We start from the raw sequence: 18,861 nt of genomic DNA on the forward strand, positions 1-18,861 counted from the left end.
CGCCGCATCCCGCCGCTGATGCCGGTAGTTACCGAAAAAAATCTACAAATGGGACAGGCCCTTAAAGCTTCTGTGGACGGAAATGTACAGAAATGTACAGTTGACATTGAAGAAATGAGATAAAAATAAACTTGAGCCCTCGTTAAAGCAACTTCGATCCTCTGGGAAACCCTGATAGTACTCATACCCATGAGAGATTGTACAGTGTCTACAAGTTAACTTTTAAAAAGAAAAATCAACATCGTTTTGTACTATTTACCAGCGCAATTTAATGAAATGTAAGATAGGGCGTTCAATTTCTCACATGTAACAGACTGGTAAAAACACATCAAAGCATCAAATAAATTAAAATTTATAAGATATTATTGTGCAAGTTAATTGCAATTGTTATCAGGAGTACATGGCTTATATTCACTGGAATTTAGAAGGATGGGAGGCCATTTACAATACAATACAATACAATACGGTTTTATTCATCACATTGCACATAAAGTGCAAGTGAAATGGTGATGGACTGAGGTGGTGAAAAGCCTTCACCTAGAGAGTTGTGAATCTGTGGAATTCTCTGCCTCAGAAGGCAATGGAGGCCAATTCATTGGATGTTTATAAGAGAAAGTTAGATATAGCTCTTAGGGCTAAAGGAATCAAGCGATATGGGGAGAAAGCAGAAACAGGGTACTGATTTTGGATGATCAGCCACGATCATAATGAATGGCAGTGCTGGCTCGAATGGCCGAACGGCCTACTCCTGCACCTGTTTACTCTGTTTCTATCTTTCTACAAGTGTAGTTGAGGTGTTGTGAAAAATGATTGTCAATGCAATAAAAGTCTAACATTGGTGGAAGAATTTAAGTGATGCGTGTATATGCCATTAATAATGGATTTATGAATTTGTTGCTTTTTATCAAACCATGTAGTTTCAGAAATAGCTGGCAGAGAGGAAAACCTTTAAGTCAACTGGACTAGCACCAAGCATGTGAGCTATTTCCCATATAAGTAGTTCGTAGTTTCTGAAATCTCTGTACTCTTATAGTTTACTGCACTGTTAGATCCTTTTGATTATATTAGGGCCTTGATTCCAGTATCCATTATTTTATACATTACTTAGCCTGCTCAACCAGAAATAACGCCACTGTGAATCTATGATAGCATTTTGCATCAAATTAAAAAGCGCAACAAGGGCATAGAAAGAGAAATAGCATGTGGCTCTTTTATATATTTCTGTCATTTATTCTAAATTTAATGACAGATTCCTTCTTGTAGAATTTATTGATAAATGTACTGCTGGAAGTTTAGTTATATGGTTAAACTATTCTCTGTATCTCAGTTGATATAAGTATTTTTCCAAGGTTTTTGAATAAAAGGATCAAAATATTATGTTATTCATCAATTCACCCAGCACCGTTTAACTAACAATGATATTGGATTTAATAAGCATCTAATGAATGTTCATTTAAGCAATGATATCTAAATAAGTTACTAATAAACAATTTTCCCTCCAATTTTTGTATAGTGACATTCAGTTAATAACACAAAATATTGTGTTGCAAAGAATACACACAGAAATCATGTTTTATTACAGTTAAAGAACAGAATCATTGTGGTCTCACAGTCCCAGAATTACTTAGGTTTGTATCACGCCACTAAGCAGTTAAGAATATAAAGGCTAAAGGAGCCTTCATGTCCCAGCTGCATATACAACTTTACTAGGCATATAAAGTACTTGTTGTGTTCCCTAATGCTTTCTTGTGTTGAGGTCTGCTGAAATTTTACTGCTCCCACAGTGATAAGGCCGCCAACTGGCGCCTGCAAGATTTGAGTCTGTGCAAACGTACAGTGGATCCGATTCCTTTACTGCTTTCTCTCGAAAGTAAAGTTGTGTGAAAAAAACAAGGTAGCATTATCAATAAACATGTCACTGTGATCTAATTTGGCAAGCATGTTCTTTACAGTTGAAATTGATAAGTTGAATGATATGCAGAAACTTGGATTTCATTGAATAAATAATGACAAACTATCTTCTTCGCTATTGAGTAGCTGGGATTTAATATTGAATAAGTTTTGATTGATATTTACATGTGGTATATATTTTCTTTTACAGAAACATTACCCATTATCAGACTCGGTACGATATTGACAATGCCTTGGTTTGCCTCATCACTACGCAAGTTTCAGAAGCATCACATTGACTTGAAATCTGATATACAGACAATGCAGCCGTAACACAAGCACATAGCATATAAACCATATACATCAGGAGCAGTAGTAGATCTGTTCCACCATTTAATAAGATCATTGCTGATCAAATTCTAATTTCAACTCTGCATTTCAATATACCTGGAGCAATCTGTCACCTCCTTACTTATTAAGTATCTAGCTATCCAGGCCTTACCTGAAGACTGCTTTTCCGATGAGAAAACCAAAGACTCATGCCCCACTGAGAGAAAATACTGCACATTACATACATCTGTGAAATTATCATTTTCTTTGGATAAATCGAGAGTGCTTGGGGTAAATATAGTGTCACTGCTGACAATACAATCTGTCCATCTCAATAAAATATTAGATTATTTTAATGATTAACTGCGAATTATACAATAATCTAAAAACAAAAAAAAAAGACATTGGAAAATTGCAATAAAATACAAAAGTAGTAGAAATAATCAGGTTTGGGTGAAATAGTGAATTAGTTTTGGAATAAATAAACGGGTTGTTTTAAAACCCAGAGCATGTGTTAATTATTCAAGATAGTTATGCCTCACTTTGCATGTACATAATAACTAAATCTGTCAGTACCTACTGTTAAAATAGAAACGTATAATGAATTGGAGGCACAAGAGACTGCAGTTGCTTGACTCTGGAGCAGGAAACAAACTGCTGGAGGAACTCAGTTGGTCGAGCAGTGCCTGTGGAGATAAAGGTATTGTCGACGTTTCTGATCGAGACGCTCCCGGTACAATGAATTCTTGTGTGCACAGATGCATGTTGAGAAAATCTGATCATTACTGTGAGTTATACCTTGATTCTCCATAGTGGCTGTAAAAGGATTGTATTAGGAACACTTAATAGGAACATGAAGGGGCAATTTTTTCACACATAGATGGAATGAGCTGCCAGAAAAAGTGGTGAGGCAGGTACAATAACAACCTTTAAAAGACATTTGGGTAAATACATGGAGTTGAATGAGTTAGGGGATAGCATGGACAAGTTGTGCTGAAGCCTGTTTTCATGTTGTACACCTTTATGGATCTATGGGACATACATTTGTTCTCAGTCTAAACTTATAATATTTTACATATGTATAAAACCTTTGTGATCTATCCCTAATTGAACTACCTGATCATTTCAGTGCATAAATAATTTAACATGTGGGAGATCAAGAATTATATATTGGAATAGTATATTTCTTTCCCTCAAGCACGGAAATTAAGTAAATGGGTGTTTAATTGCAGTGTAGCATCATGTCACAGCAATACATTTTCAGAAGTGCAAAATTTTCACAAAAATTTGGTTAAGCACGTGAGACTGATAATAAGTCCAAACACAATGTACGTCAGCTAGAATTATTCAGTCTAATTGGTTGAATTGCCTTGTTTTTGCTTTGACTATTCTTACATTCCACAGAATCACTTTAGAGGATGCTACGCTGGATAAGAAAAAGATGAGAGAAAAAAATCTATTTTAAAGTCTCGCAAAAGATAGTGGGCAATTGCAGCCTGAGATAGGCAGTGGGCAGTTATAATCTGCAACGTATAGGTGTTTTTTCCAAAAGGTTTTAAAGGTAATAAATTAGAGACAACTTAAAAAAGGGAACGGAAAAAAGTGATGTTTGTGATTAGTTAAATTGACTTAGAATGAAAGGCAATATAAATATATATTCTTTCTGAGGTTGTAAACAAATTTATAAAAATGTTACAAATGATAGGCAGAAGGTGCATATTAAATCAGCTGCTTTCATATTTAACAATTCATAAACAGGTCACAGTTTTAAATTAAATAAATAGTTGGCATTTTTTAATAAATGGCACTTGGCCGGTGCAATTGACTTGATTTCTGGAACAACTGGCACGAATTACACCATAGGTCACATTGATCCACACTGGGGGATTGATAAGCATTCACTATCACAAAATTAGTCCATCTGCTTCAGTGCAAACTTTTCGCCATGGGTCTGCAATGAAATAATTTATGTTCCAGAACGGTAATAAAAAAAGTCAATGCAATAGATAAAAGCGACATGATTTCAACATTTCATCCCCTAACATGGTGAATAGGATGCAAACCTGTTTCACAAATCAATTTATCCTCTTTATGATATTTAACCCCAGCAGTTAAACGCAGGATTATTTTTGCGAAACAAGTGTAACAAGGGAATACTGTTCACTCATTCTATTGAGAGCGATAGAACAACATTAATTGCCCATCATTAGTTGTCCTTGTGATTGCTTTCATAACTGATTGTCTGGGTTAGTCACTGCAGTGGGTTTTAATATTAAAGCAATCGGTTGAGAATTGGAGTGCGGGCCAAACATCAATGACAGCTTTCCACTCGTGAGTGATGCTAGTGGCCGGGGCATCAGATCAAATTATTTTCATGACCCACTTAGTTTTGGTGGGTGAATAGCAATCCACTACTGATGTTGGAGATCAGAAATGCTTCAAAAAAAATGTGTATGTGTGTGAGTGAAATTATTGGCCACTAATTGTAGTATAGAAACAAAGAATATTTCAGATTGATAATTGTTTATTATTAATAAGAAAAGTTGGAAGTTAAACTAATTCAAGGAAAATGTGAAGATTCTCCCCTCCTCCCAGACCATCTGATGGAGGACTAGCCAGGACTAGCCTGATAACGCTTTACTTTTGTCAGCTGAGGTACAGCAAGCCTCCTTCCATCACCCTTTGCTTGGCTGAACTCACCTCACATTTTAATGGCCAGAATGAGCCCCACCGCAAAGGTCCTCTCCAGCCTCCTTGAATGACTAACTTGATGGCCCTCACCTTCAAGAGGCTGATCAAGAACTACATCTGCGTCTTCCTCCCTCGCACCATGGATCCGCTGCAGTTCGCATACCGTCCAAACAGATCAACGGATGATATGATCTCCCAGGTTTCGCACACAACTCTCTCTCACCTTGACAGCCAGAAGAGGGGCTATGTGGGGATGCTGTTCATTGACCAGTTCAGCTTTCAACACCACAGTCCCCACCAGACTTGCTGAGAACCTGCTGGAACTGGGACTGAACACTCCCCTGTGTGCCTGGGTCCTGGACATTCAGAACACCAGGCCCCTGGTGGTCAAGATGGGGAGACATACCTCCAACACAGGATCACCCCAGGTGAGGCAGCATCTATGGAGCGAAGGAAATAGGCAACATTTTGGGTCGAGACCCTTCTTCAGACTGATGTGAGGGTGGGGGGGGAGGAAGAAAGGAAGAGGCGGAGACAGTGGGCTGAGGGAGAGCTGAGAAGGGGAGGAGAAAGCAGGGACTACCTGAAATTAGAGAAGTCAATGTTCATCCCGCTGGGGTGTAAACTGCCCAAGCAAAATATGAGGTGCTGCTCCTCCAATTTACAGTGGTCCTCACTCTGGCCATGGAGAAGGCCCAGGACAGTAAGGTCGGATTCGGAATGGGAGGGGGAGTTGAAGAGCTGAGCCACCGGGAGATCAGGTAGGTTAATGCGAACCAAGCGGAGGTGTTGGGCGAAGTGATCGCCAAGCCTATGCTTGGTCTCACCAATGTAGAGCAGCTGACACCTAGAGCAGCGGATGCAATAGATGAGGTTGGAGGAGGTGCAGGTGAACCTCTGCCGCACCTGGAAAGACTGCTTGGGTCCTTGAATGGAGTCAAGGGGGGAGGTAAAGCGACAAGTGTAGCATTTCCTGCGGTTGCAAGGGAAAGTGCCAGGAGAGGGGGTGGTTTGGGTGGGAAGGGACAAATCCACCAGGGAGTTACGGAGGGAGTGGTCTCTGCAGAAAGCAGACAGGGGAGGAGATGGGAAGATGTGGCCGGTGGTAGGATCCCATTGAAGGTGGCGAAAATGTCGGAGAATTATTTATTGTATGTGACGGCTGGTAGAGTGGAAGGTGAGGACAAGGGGACTCTGACCTTGTTATGAGTTGGGTATGGGGGAGTGAGAGCAGAGTTACGGGGTATAGAAGAGACCCTGGTGAGAATCTCATCTATAGTAGAAGAGGGGAACCCCCATTCCCTGAAGAATGAGGACATCTCCGATGCCCTGGTGTGGAACACCTCATCCTGGGTGCAGATGCAGCGTAGTCAGAGGTATTGGGAGTAGGGAATGGACTCCTTACAGGAAGCAAGGTGGGAAGAAGTATAGTCCAGATAGCCATGGGAATCGGTGGGTTTATAGTGGATGTCGGTCAGTAGTCTATCACCTGCGATGGAGATAGTGAGGTCTAGAAATGGTAGGGAAATGTCGGAAATGGTCCAGGTGAGTGCCGGATGGAAGTTAGTGGTGAAATGGATGAAGTCAGTGAGTTGTGTGTGGGTGCAGGAGGTAGCACCGATGCAGTCACCGATGTAATGGAGGTATAGTTTGGGGATAGAGCCCTGGTACGCCTCGAACAAAGATTGTTCACCGTACCCTACAAAGAGGCAGGCTTAGCAAGGGCCCATGCGCGTGCCCATAGCTACGCCTTGTATTTGAAGGAAATGGGAGGATTCAAACGAAAAGTTGTTAAGGGTAAGGACCAGCTCCGCTAGGCGGAGGAGAGTATCAGTAGACGGGGATTGTCCTGGTGTCCTTCCACTAGTCAATGGGTCACTGCTACCTGAGGTGCCATTTATGATTGGGGAATGTGCATTACGAGAATCACATGATGACCACAGAGTCTATTTGATGGCTGATGATCAAATCGCTCAAAGAAAAAAGACTAATTCTGCACAAAACCAGTCAGCTATGCACAGAAGTATCCTCGAACTTCCCTTACCCCTCATAGCTGCACATTTAGAAATACATGCTTTTAAAATTATCAAACATTTCTTTAAAACAATTTATATTACAGAAATATTTAAGGATCCTTCATAAATATTAATATTTAAGCTGCAGGATTCCAAATTTGGCAATTTCAAGACACAGTTCATTAAACCATACAGAATGATAATCACCACACCCTTGTACACACAGTCATACCATATATATGTTATCACAAAAAAAAGCAAATTTGACTTCCAGAACATTAACTGGTCTATGAAGGCCTCAGCAAGAGTGTTATAATGACATCTGATTTTCACTTGCAACAGATAAAAACTCCAATTATCAAACCAAACCAATTTTGCAATCAATAGAAGATTTATTTATATAAACAACCCAATTATCTTTGCAGCTGGTGATTGAAATAACTGTGAAATGTGCCTCTTGTTACTTAACAACCTGCCCATGAAAATGTGATGATTTTAAAGTTGCCATTGTAGCTTTCCTTTCAACCCTTTAAATGTGATGCTTTGTTGTTTCTGTCTGAGAGGAGTACGGATGATTACAGTGCAATCTGATTGTCAACATTACAAAAGGTTCATTTCATTGTTTATCTTCTCTTTCATTTTGGACTGGCTGAGGTTCTGTCATACCCCAATCTGCTCCAGAGTCGTCTCTTTCCAACTCAATCACAATTCATGGATATTCATTGAATAAGTAACTTATTAATGATTCTGCAGGGAGATAAGAGACATTTGAAACCGCAGCAGCTGGTATATAAACTCAATATCTATCATCTGCAGTCGTATCTGTTGTAGCTTTAGTCAAGTGATACCGTACACTTGGGTTGGTAAATGATACTCTCTGCCCCCAGCTCCCAACCTCACAACCTCTTTGCCAAACCCATCTGATGGAATTAGTCCCCCTTCATCATCCGTCTGCTTGTCTCTGCTTAGTGAGCACACTTCATAAATGCAGACTAACTCGCCTGAACAGACCCGAGCTGTGATTTTACGGTTAAAAGTTTAACGAATGCTTCACACCAGTCGTGTCAATTTGAGAACTAAAGACCACAATCACCCTCACCTGCAAGTGGGGCCGGTTATATTTTAGAGATATACACTTGGAAAAACATGCACACATTTTGCAAACCATTTTGCTTCCAGAAATTGATCATATAAAAACATGCCGTAACTAGATTTTATTAACACACTTTGGAGGTTTAATGATACCCAAACACCGTTAGGGGAAATAATATTTTCAGGCAACAGAATAGGGTTTAGTTCAGAGAAATGTGCCTGTGATTGACTGAGTGTAACATATTGTTAATTTCAAAAGCAGAGCATCTGCATAATATTGTTTTAGGGAGACATTTTAAGAACATGTTATAACGAGTGCTATGTGCTTTATGTGGTTCGTTATCAGGCATTGTACAACAGCATGCAAAATCAATCTATTGATGTAGCTGGCATAACATGAACATTGCAATACATTGGACTTCTCAAGCCAATAAAAGTGAAACACAGAAACATAGAAAATAGGTGCAGGAGTAGGTCATTCGGCCCTTCAAGCCTGCACCGCCATTCAATATGATTCATATTCAGATTCAGATTCAATTTTAATTGTCATTGTCAGTGTACAGTACAGAGACAACGAAATGCATTTAGCATCTCCCTTGAAGAGCGACATAGCAAACGATTTGAATTAAAAAAAAAAAAAAAAAAAAAAAATCATCCAACTCAGTATCCTATACCTGCTTTCTCTCCATACCCCCTGATCCTTTTAACCACAAGGGCCACATCTAACTCCCTCTTAAATATAGCCAATGAACCTACCTCAACTACATTCTGTGACAGAGAATTCCAGAGATTCACCACTCTCTGTGTAAAAAATGTTTTTCTCATCTCAGTCCTATAAGATTTCCCCTTTATCATTAAACTGTGACCCCTTGTCCTGGACTTCCCCAACATCGGGAACAATTTTCCTGCATCTAGCCAGTCCAACCCCTTAAGAATTTTGTAAGTTTCTATAAGATCCCCCCTCAATCGTCTAAATTCTAGTGAGTACAATGGAAGTTTATCCAGGGTTACACAAAAAAGCTGGAGAAACTCAGCGGGTGCAGCAGCATCTATGGAGCGAAGGAAATAGGCAACGTTTCGGGCCGAAACCCTTCTTCAGACTGAAGAAGTTGGAAGTTTATCCAGCTGGAAGTTTATCCAGTCTTTCTTCATATGAAAGTCCTGACATCCCAGGAATCAGTCTGGTGAACCTTCTCTGTACTCCCTCTTTGGCAAGAATGTGCTTCTGTGGCAGAGAATTCTAAGAGGCAGAGAAAACTAAGAGGAATTAAATCTGACTACCAGGCAGAGTGCAATGAATAAATGATGAAGATCGGGAGAATGTCTAGCAGGAAAATCTTTCTGTCAAGTGTAAGATAAATAAAAATAATAGCAAAATATAGGAACAAGGAACTGCAGATGCTGGTTTACACAAAAGGACATAAAGGGCTCGGATAACTCACTGGGTTAGCCAGCAAGTCTCAAGAATATGGGTAGGCACTTCTCAGGTTCTGATCCGAAACGTCACATATCCACGTTACTCTAGCAGTTTGTGTCCTTTAGTAGCAAAATATTATATGTTCAGGAATAGTTTTACAGATCTAAACTTGGTGGATTGTTTTGAGCGCGTGCATTTATCCGAATCAATAGTAGCACAGTTTAGATTTGTGGGTTAAAGATACGACCATGGAGATCCATCCATGTCATCCATCCAAGGCAGAGCAGTGTCATAGAGTGATTGAGTCATAGAGTGATCCAGTGTGGAAACAGGCCCTTCGGCCCAACTTGCCCACACCAGCCAACATGTCCCAGCTACACTAGTCCCACCTGCCTACGCTTGGTCCATATCCCTCCAAACCTGTCCTATCAGTACCCGGACGTGGCGCCGACAGACAAGAAGCCGAAGCAAAGAAGTCGAAACCAAAGAACTGAATAGAAATGAGGCCGAAACGCCAATAAACCGAAAGAGTCCGAAGACGAAACGCCTACTAACCGAAGGGATGGGACGCCTAAATGCAAACTAACCGAAAGGGCGGGGTGCCTAAAAGCCAACGAACCGAAAGGCTTCGTCACCTAAAAGCAAACTTACCGAATGGCCGCTCTGTCGAAAGGCCACCTACCCGAAAGGTGGCGTCGCCTACAGGCCAAAGGACCGACTGCTGCTCAACAGAAAAGTCCAATAACGGTTTTGACGTTGCCGGGGGTGGGACTTATCAGCGATTGGTCCAGACCCCCTCTCTCTCCCCCTTCTCCCCCCAACCTTTATACATGTAATACATGATGTACATTTATACATGGTTAATTAACTGGCATATATCATGTATTACATGTATAAATCGTTCTTACATTCAGGGAAATCACCCTGGTGTGGAGGTTGGGGTCCGATGGCGGTGCATCGCGGTCAGTGACTGTGGTACGTTCCCGCGGGTGGAGGCGGAGGAGAGTGAGAAGGGGGCGAGAAGGGGGAGAGAGGGGGGGGGGGGGGAGGAGGGGGGAAAAAAGAGGAGGGGAAGGGATAGGGGGAGGGAAAGAAGAGTGGAGAGAGAGGAGGAGAGAGAGGAGGAGAGAAAAGAGGGGAGAGAGAAGGAAGAGAAAGAGAAGAGGGAGGAGAGAAAGGGGAGATGGGAGAGTGAGGTTCATTTTCCCACACAAGCCATAGGTGACTGGGAAATCTGAACCCAAGCACCAAGTTGAAGGTGGCCAAAGGTGTACATCGCTCGGGACAGCCCCCACTCTCCCACGGCCACCCTCCGCGGGCAGTGGGTCGCGTGGAGCGGAGATGTGGGACAATGTTCATGCCTTCACAGTGATGTGATGGATACGGGGGTCTGGACCAATCGCTGACAAGTCCCGCCCACCGGCAACGTCAAGTCTGTTATTGGACTTTTCTGTTGAGCGGCAGTTGGTCCTTTGGCCTGTAGGTGACGCCGCCTTTCGGGCAGGTGGCATTTCGACAGAGCGGCCATTCGGTAAGTTTGCTTTTAGGCGATGCAGCCTTTCGGTTCATTGGCTTTTAGGCGCCCCATCTTTTCAGTTAGTTGGCGTTTCGTCTTCGGACTCTTTCGGTTCATTGGCGTTTCGGCCTCGTTTCAATTTGGTTCTTTGGCTTCGACTTCTTTTTGCTTCGGCTTCTTGTCTGTCAGTGCCGCATCCGCACACGGTCCTATCCATGTACCAATCTAACAGTTTCTTAAACGTTGGGATAGCCCCAGCCTCAACTACCTCCTCTGGCAGCTTGTTCCATACACCCACCACCCTTTGCTATGGTGACGTTAAACTGCTGGAAGTGCTCTTCCTCCATTTGTTATTGCTTGGAGAATTGAGGAGTATAGCACCGTAATGTTTGGAAGGTGCACCCCTGATAAATGGATTAGATGATGCAGGGAAAAAAAAGAATTAACATTTAGACAGACACATTCGGAGACATTGGATGAGGTTTCCTAAAGAGGTGAGGTGAGATAAAACTGGGATATGATTTTATTGAAATTAATTTGCTGAGCAACAGATGAGCATCGAGTCAAAGAGTTATACAGCACAGAAATAGGCTCTTCTCGTCAATTTGTCCACAACAACCATGTTGTCTACCTAAAATAATCCCATTTGTCTGTATTTGACCGATATCCCACTAAATCTTTCCTAACCATTTACCCACCTAAATCTCTACCGCTTCCTCCGGCTGCTCGTTTCATAGACCCATTACCCTTTTTCCCTCTAGTTTTAGACTTCTCTATCCTAGGAAAGGCACTGCGACCATCCACCTTATTTATGCCCCTCGTGAAGGGGCATAAATAAGTTGAATTATACACCTCTATAAGGTCACCGCTCAGCTTCTCATGCTCCAGGGAAAACAATCCCAGCCTATAAAGCCTCTCCTTATAAACAAACTCTCCAGTTCTGGCAACAACCTTGTAACTCTGTCCAGCTTAATGATATCCTTCCTATAGCTGGCTGACCAGACTGCACACAATGCTCCAAGTATGGTCTCACCAATAGCTAGTACAGTTGTAACATGACTTCCCAAATCCATGTCTCAATGTCTGATGATGATAAGCATGCGTCTTCACCACCCTGTCTTTACTTTCAAGGAATGATGTGCCTGCATCCTTAGGTCCTTCAGTTCTATAATATTTCCCAGGGCCCAAGCATTTACTGTATAAGTCTTGCCCTTGATTAACTTACCAAAGTGCACCATCTTGCACTAGTCCAAGTTAAATTCAGTCTGCCTTTCTTTGGCCCACTTCCCACGTTGTTCTGGATTCTGTTAGAATTTTAGATGACCCTCTTCACTGTCCACAACACAACCAATTTTTATTTAATCTGCAAACTTATTAACCATGTTAACAACATTGTCATATAAATCCTTAAATAGATGGCAAACAACAATGGATCCAGCATAATCTTATCAAAGTGATCATCCCCCTTATATTTTTAAGTTCCACCCATATAGCCTCACTCGATGATCCTCCAAGGATATTCTTCCCAAGTACGGCAGTGGTGTTCTTCTGAATCAAAAGACAACTCCTCTCTTACCTCCACCTATATCACACCTGTAGCACCCTTATTTGGAACATTGAGCTGCCAGTCCTATACCCCCCCCTCCCCCCCCCCCCCCCCCCCCCCCCCCCCCCCCCCCCCCCCCCCCCCCCCCCCCCCCCCCCTCAACCGTGGTTCTGTTATGACTATAATATCCCAAACCCACGTTCATGCCCTCAGTTCCTCTACCTTGTGTGACAGGCTTCTGGCATTAAAATAAAAGCAGTTTAGGCTATCATACCTTTCTCGCTCCTTACTAGCCTCTCCTGTCCTGCCTTCTGAACTTGCTCACATTAACATTTATATTTGCCTCAACTTTCCCACTTGCTGTGCTACTGCTTTGCTTTGAGCAGTGAAATGACTGAGTCTTAAAATTGTAGCATCATGGAATCATACATATATTTGTCATTGCTTGGAGAATTTTCAGGCAGTGGATTCGCAAAATAATAAAATTGCAGATATGATTTCACTCATTATAGCAGCATTGAAAATTTGCAGAATTAATTTCAATAATGGAGACATCACCTTTTGAGCTCAATATAACATTCCTAACATTTAAGCTTTAAATCTTAATTATTCCAAGTGCAGGAGATAATATAGTCATCAAATTTGGCCCATGATTGATAATATTTTTAAACCTCAAATTCTCAGAAAAGGCAAAGAATAAGTAAACTGTCAGCAAATGACGATGATTGGAATTGCGTGCAGAAGTTTATTTTTAATAGAAATAAATTCTGTGTTTTGACAAAGCAAGTTTCTTTTTTAGGTTAAAAAAAATCCTGGCTTACTGTGAGGTACAGATGGTCCTGCATGTAAAAAGCTACTGGAGAGATACTTGCTATATAAGCTATTAGCATAGTCTGTTCATTTTCATTGCAACATTTGCAAATATTCAGCGGGGAAATGTTTCTGTAATTTTTTTAAAGACAGAATCAACAGTGCATAGTCCATTAAGATAAGACCGCCTGCTGTGGAGTCATAAGAATACAAGAGTTTATTCTGGACAGGAGCAAAGCTTACATAGTGGGGGGTTTCACGACGGCTACATTTGCATAGTTATGTATCTCTTCTCTTAATACAAATTGATTGACCAGCTACTTGGCAATGTTTCTGCAACATTGCATTGGGGTTAAAGCTCCTTGGGGAAGAGAAACAACTTTAAAAATAACGTTACATTAGCAGGCACTACAATATAACACGCAAAACAACAAGATGTCAAGAGAATTTTCATGGGATACGTTCATTTTGCTTTTCATTACCTAAAACATGACACGCTCGTGTGGTTATGCCATTTAGTCTTGCAGAGCAAAGATATCAGGTGAAGTTATGAGATATGTCGACAGATACAGATGACAAATTTAGTACTGTACACTTTAAATTAACATTGATCGTTTCAGGGAGTAGGCATTAGGTCATTATTTCTCTAACATGTTAATCATGGTATTGCTTTGCTGATTGCAAAATCTGAAGAATTATTTTTTTTTGTAAATTATCATATTCATAGTACAATAGCTATTGGAATGTAAGACTAAATAGAGAAAAATATGATTGGTCACCGAAAGTCAGTAGGGAGACAATTTTATGTCTTAGCTGAATTTGGCAGAGGGTCAGACAGCTTTTGTGTTTTACCTGAAGCAGTCTCAGTAAGAACTTTTTGATTTGCTTCCCAACACCTGGTACAACCAAACATTTGCTCTTACACTCCGCTCATTTTTAACCCGGTTGGGTTTTTTTCAGGTCTATCTCATGTTATAGAAACATAGAAACATAGAATATAGGTGCAGGAGTAGGCCATTCGGCCCTTCGAGCCTGCACCGCCATTCAATATGATCATGGCTGATCATCCAACTCAGTATCCTGTACCTGCCTTCTCTCCATACCCCCTGATCCCTTTAGCCACAAGGGCCACATCTAACTCCCTCTTAAATATAGCCAATGAACTGGCCTCAACTACCTTCTGTGGCAGTGAATTCCAGAGATTCACCACTCTGTGTGAACAATGTTTTTCTCATCTCGGTCCTAAAAGATTTCCCCCTTATCCTTAAACGGTGACCCCTTGTTCTGGACTTCCCTGTTATGGGACTCTTATATGTGTATCAAAAATAATTTTGAGCACGCCAGGTTGTTGCTTCAAGATCCAACAGTGCAATAAAACTCTGGCTACGTCTTACTGACAATGCATTGTGATAGAGTTATAGAAACAGGCCCTTCGGCCCAACTTGGCCATGCCGACCAAGTTGCTCCAACTATGCTAGTTGCATGTGCCTGCATTTGGCCCATATCCTGTCCCAAATGTATTTTAAATGTTTTTAACATACCTATAGTCAGAGGCAGTTTATTTCAGATCAGCTGTTAATTAAATGTTTTGTATGCTCTCTCAGGTAGACATAAAAAATTGCAGTGCATTTTTTCTAAGCCATTAATGTCCAGGTCAAGACCCTGCCTAAGACAGAAATTGCAGGGGCTAACCACTATAAAAGGCTTCCCGCCGAGCCGTGGGCAGATGCCTTTATTGAGGCACTGTAGCCTCGATGGCTGCGGAGAAGCATGGGTCAGAGCCCGGCCGGGGCCTCGTGGATCGGACTCGGGTCGGCAGTGTTGTGGAGAGGTGGTGCGGTGGAAGAGCCTCCCATCTCTTCCCTGCTGGTTCATAAGGAGAGGTTGGGCAGGTTAAGGGCCTGTCCCACTGAGGCAACCTAATTTGCGAGTTTAGAAGAGTTTGCACTCGACTCAAACTCGCAGCATGCTCGACACGTGGTCCTAGGAGGTCCTAGAGGTCACTGGAACTCTCCTCCATGCTCAACGGAATTTCCCACATACTAGCGGCCTCAGTTTGGTCGAGGAAAAATATTCAGCACGCTGAAAATTTTTCCGCAAGTAAAAATTGGTCGGCATGGTTGTTTTGAACTGGTAGTGCAGTGGAGTGGGGTCGCTAGGCAGTCGAGGTAGCTGTAGGCAATCTCCTTTGCTGATCGAGCATTTTAATTTGCTCATTGGAGTTTTCAGATCCAAGGAAAACTGACCGGTAATGTTAAATGCCCGCTAAACTCTATTATAAGTTGTCTGGCATCTTAAAAGTGTCTCCACTCCTTCTCTTCCCCCCCCCCCCCCCCCCCACCCCCTTCCCCCCGCACTCTCTAAAGGACTTACCGTACATTGTGCCAATCGTCTTTTACCTTCCTGTTCATCGCAGCTGTGAATTTCAGACAGCGCTCCCCTGTTTTCCCTGGCCCCCGCCTTTGCAATGTGTTTGTGCGTGTGTGTGTGTTGTGACGGTCGATCCAGCTCGAAGTGTTTCAGGCGAGTGCCCTCGAGCATGTAGGTCGAAGACAGTCGCTGAAAAGTCGCGTTAGTGGGACAGGCCCTTTAGGACATTACTCCTTGGGATGCAGGAGACTGAGGGATGGTTTTATAGAGGAGTATGAAGTCATGAGGGGAATAGATTATCAGTCTAGTTTGGTTTAATTAAGTTTAGAGATACAGTATGGAATTAGGCCCTTTGGCTCACCGAGTCTGCACCAATCACCAATACCCATACACAAGCACTATCCTGCACACTACGGACAATTTGCAATTTTTACCTCGGCCAATTAACCTACACCTGTAAATCTTTGGAAAGTGGGAGGAATCCAGAGCACCTGGAGGAAATCCATGCGGTCACAGGGAAAACGTACAAACTCCATACAATCACCACCTGAGGTCAGGATGGAATCCTGGTCTGCAAGGTCGCAGATCTACCGCTGCGCCACTGTGCCACCCTATAATCGTTTCCATTTATATGATTCTTTCTGATGTATGAGAACTTTGGATTGGAAATAACCTCTCTTGGTTTGACAATAAATGACTCCACATATACTGTAAAGAAGAGCAGGTAGAAGGTATACCCATGCCCAGGCATACAGAGATATTTACAGAATTACAGCAAACAATCAAGAATTGCAGAGATTTCAGGCAGGCTCTTCCTCCAATTCTTACTGCTACATCCTTTCAGAGAGATTTTTGAATAATATTTATTTTTTTCTCCAAATATTTCCACAAAATTATCAGTGACTATTCGCTTGGATTGATTACAGTAGGAACTGCTTAAGATTTTACTTCGGAGTCACGTGGTGACTACGTGAAGAAGCCCGCTAGGACGCATGCGTGTCATTGCGCTACACGCATTGCGAAATAGTGGGATTAGCTGTGCCCTGTGTAGCCGCCGTACCGGCCAAATCAACGCGGCCGAGCGGCAAGGCAAAACACAAAACAAACAGAGTCGTGGACTCGGAGCAGTCCAACTCTGATACACCGCGGGAGGCCAGCGACTGAGAGCGTTGGACCCATATGGAACGTCTGCTCCAGCGTGACCGGCTCCGGGATTTGGAGTCAGGCCACTGTGGGCCCTATATCAAACCCACAGTAGTACCTTTCCAAGGGCTGCATGGTGTCTCCACCTTATCGGAGGGGAGCACTTTAAGTCAGTTCTGGGCTGACTTGGAAGAGGGGTCTGCGGAAGAACATAGAAGTGTGCATGGGGTGCAAGACAAAGAAAACTTGCTGGATATGGTGGCAAACTTCATACAGCCAGAACAAACTGGGGCAAACCTGGAGCCAAAGCTTGCTGCCAGCATTGACTATATGTCACTGCACCAGCTACAAGAACAGGCTGTAGTGGATACGACAGGAAGACATATGGCACCAGGCAACTGCATTTCCCTAAACGTCTCAATCATTAGCAGCTGCATCTGGAAACATATCGGACCAGGGGTCAGAAGTATGGACGTGAAACTTCAAAAAGTCTTAAAATTGCTGACTGCAGGAATAACGGCATTTACCCGCACTGTGGATCACGGGGTTATGTCCCAAGATCAACAGGACGCGCTGGCACTGTTCTGCAATACGCAGCACGAATTAAACAGCATCAGAAAAAGTGCCATACAGCCGACACTTAATCCTAAATTCGCGGGACTGTGTAAACCTGGAGCCACCAAACCATCCATTCTCCTGTTCGGAGGCAACTTGTCTAAGCAGGTAAAGGAGCTAGACGAAGAAGCAAAAACTTTGGGGTTAATAAAAGGAACAACCCACCCTGCAAAAACCCACCACAGCCTACGACTGCACCCCTACGCACCCACCAGCGGAACTGGTGAGAGCTCGACGGCACGGCACTCCAAACATGAGTCTTTTTTAGGCCATGGCCCAGGCCGGCCTTCCTGGAAAATGCGGGGAACCCCAACAACACCAGTAACCAACCCGAAAAACCAAGCACCAGCACAACAGCAATGGAAGAAGTTCAGGAAGAAGTAGTCTTGCCACTGGTAACAATGGAGGTAGGTGGGTCTGGTTCCCCAAATAATATGGGAAGCATGGAGGTTGGGGGAAGACTATACTGGTTGTTGAATGCATGGAGCATGCTAACAACCGAAACTTACGTCTTAAGCAGTATCCAGGGATATACCATAGAGTTTATACACGAAAACAGCCCTCCAGTTCAACATAAACCAAACTGAGAGTTTGTGCTCACTGATAGGGAAAAAGCAGAAGCACAAGCTGAACTGGAGCGGCTTTACATAAAAGGTGTAATTGAGCAAACGCGAAACGAACCATTAGAATTCGTGTCCAAAATATTTACCAAAACCAAAAAAGATGGTGGTTGTCGCATCATCATAGATCTGACAAAATTGAATACATTTGTACAATATATTCACTTTAAAATGGAAACCTTTGTTACTGCTAAACAACTAATTTCCAAAGGGTACTTCATGGCTAGCATCGATTTAAAAGATGCTTACTATTCAGTACCCATACGAGGTGACCACAGATGTTACTTAAAATTCAACCGGATGGGACAACTTTGGCAATATAAAGCACTGCCAAATGGAATAACATCAGCCCCCAGGCTGTTCACAAAAATCTTGAAACCAGCCCTAGCGTTTCTACGAAAACGCAAACACATGATTATGGCATATTTAGATGATATACTCATTGTGGGCATAACTTTGGAATTGGCCATACTAACCCAACAGCCACAAAACAGCATGAAAAACTGGGCCATATCCATCCAGTTAAATCAAAACTAAATTCGTCGGGACTATGGAAGCCTGGGATTCACCATTGAAGTTCACATGACATTCTACCTAAGGAAAAGGCCAGAGAAAAATAGAGGTTTGCAGCAACCTCATTGACATCAGAAACCCATCCATCAGATTGGTAGCAAAAGTAATTGGTAAAATGGTGGCTGCTTTCCCAGCCATACAATTTGGACCCTACATTACCAAAACTTACAGAGAGCCAAAATTCAAGCTCTAAAAAATAATGCAGGTCACTTTGACAGACCTATGAGAATACC

Source organism: Leucoraja erinacea, chromosome 7 (assembly GCF_028641065.1).
Source record: "Leucoraja erinacea ecotype New England chromosome 7, Leri_hhj_1, whole genome shotgun sequence".
NCBI lineage: Eukaryota > Metazoa > Chordata > Chondrichthyes > Rajiformes > Rajidae > Leucoraja > Leucoraja erinaceus.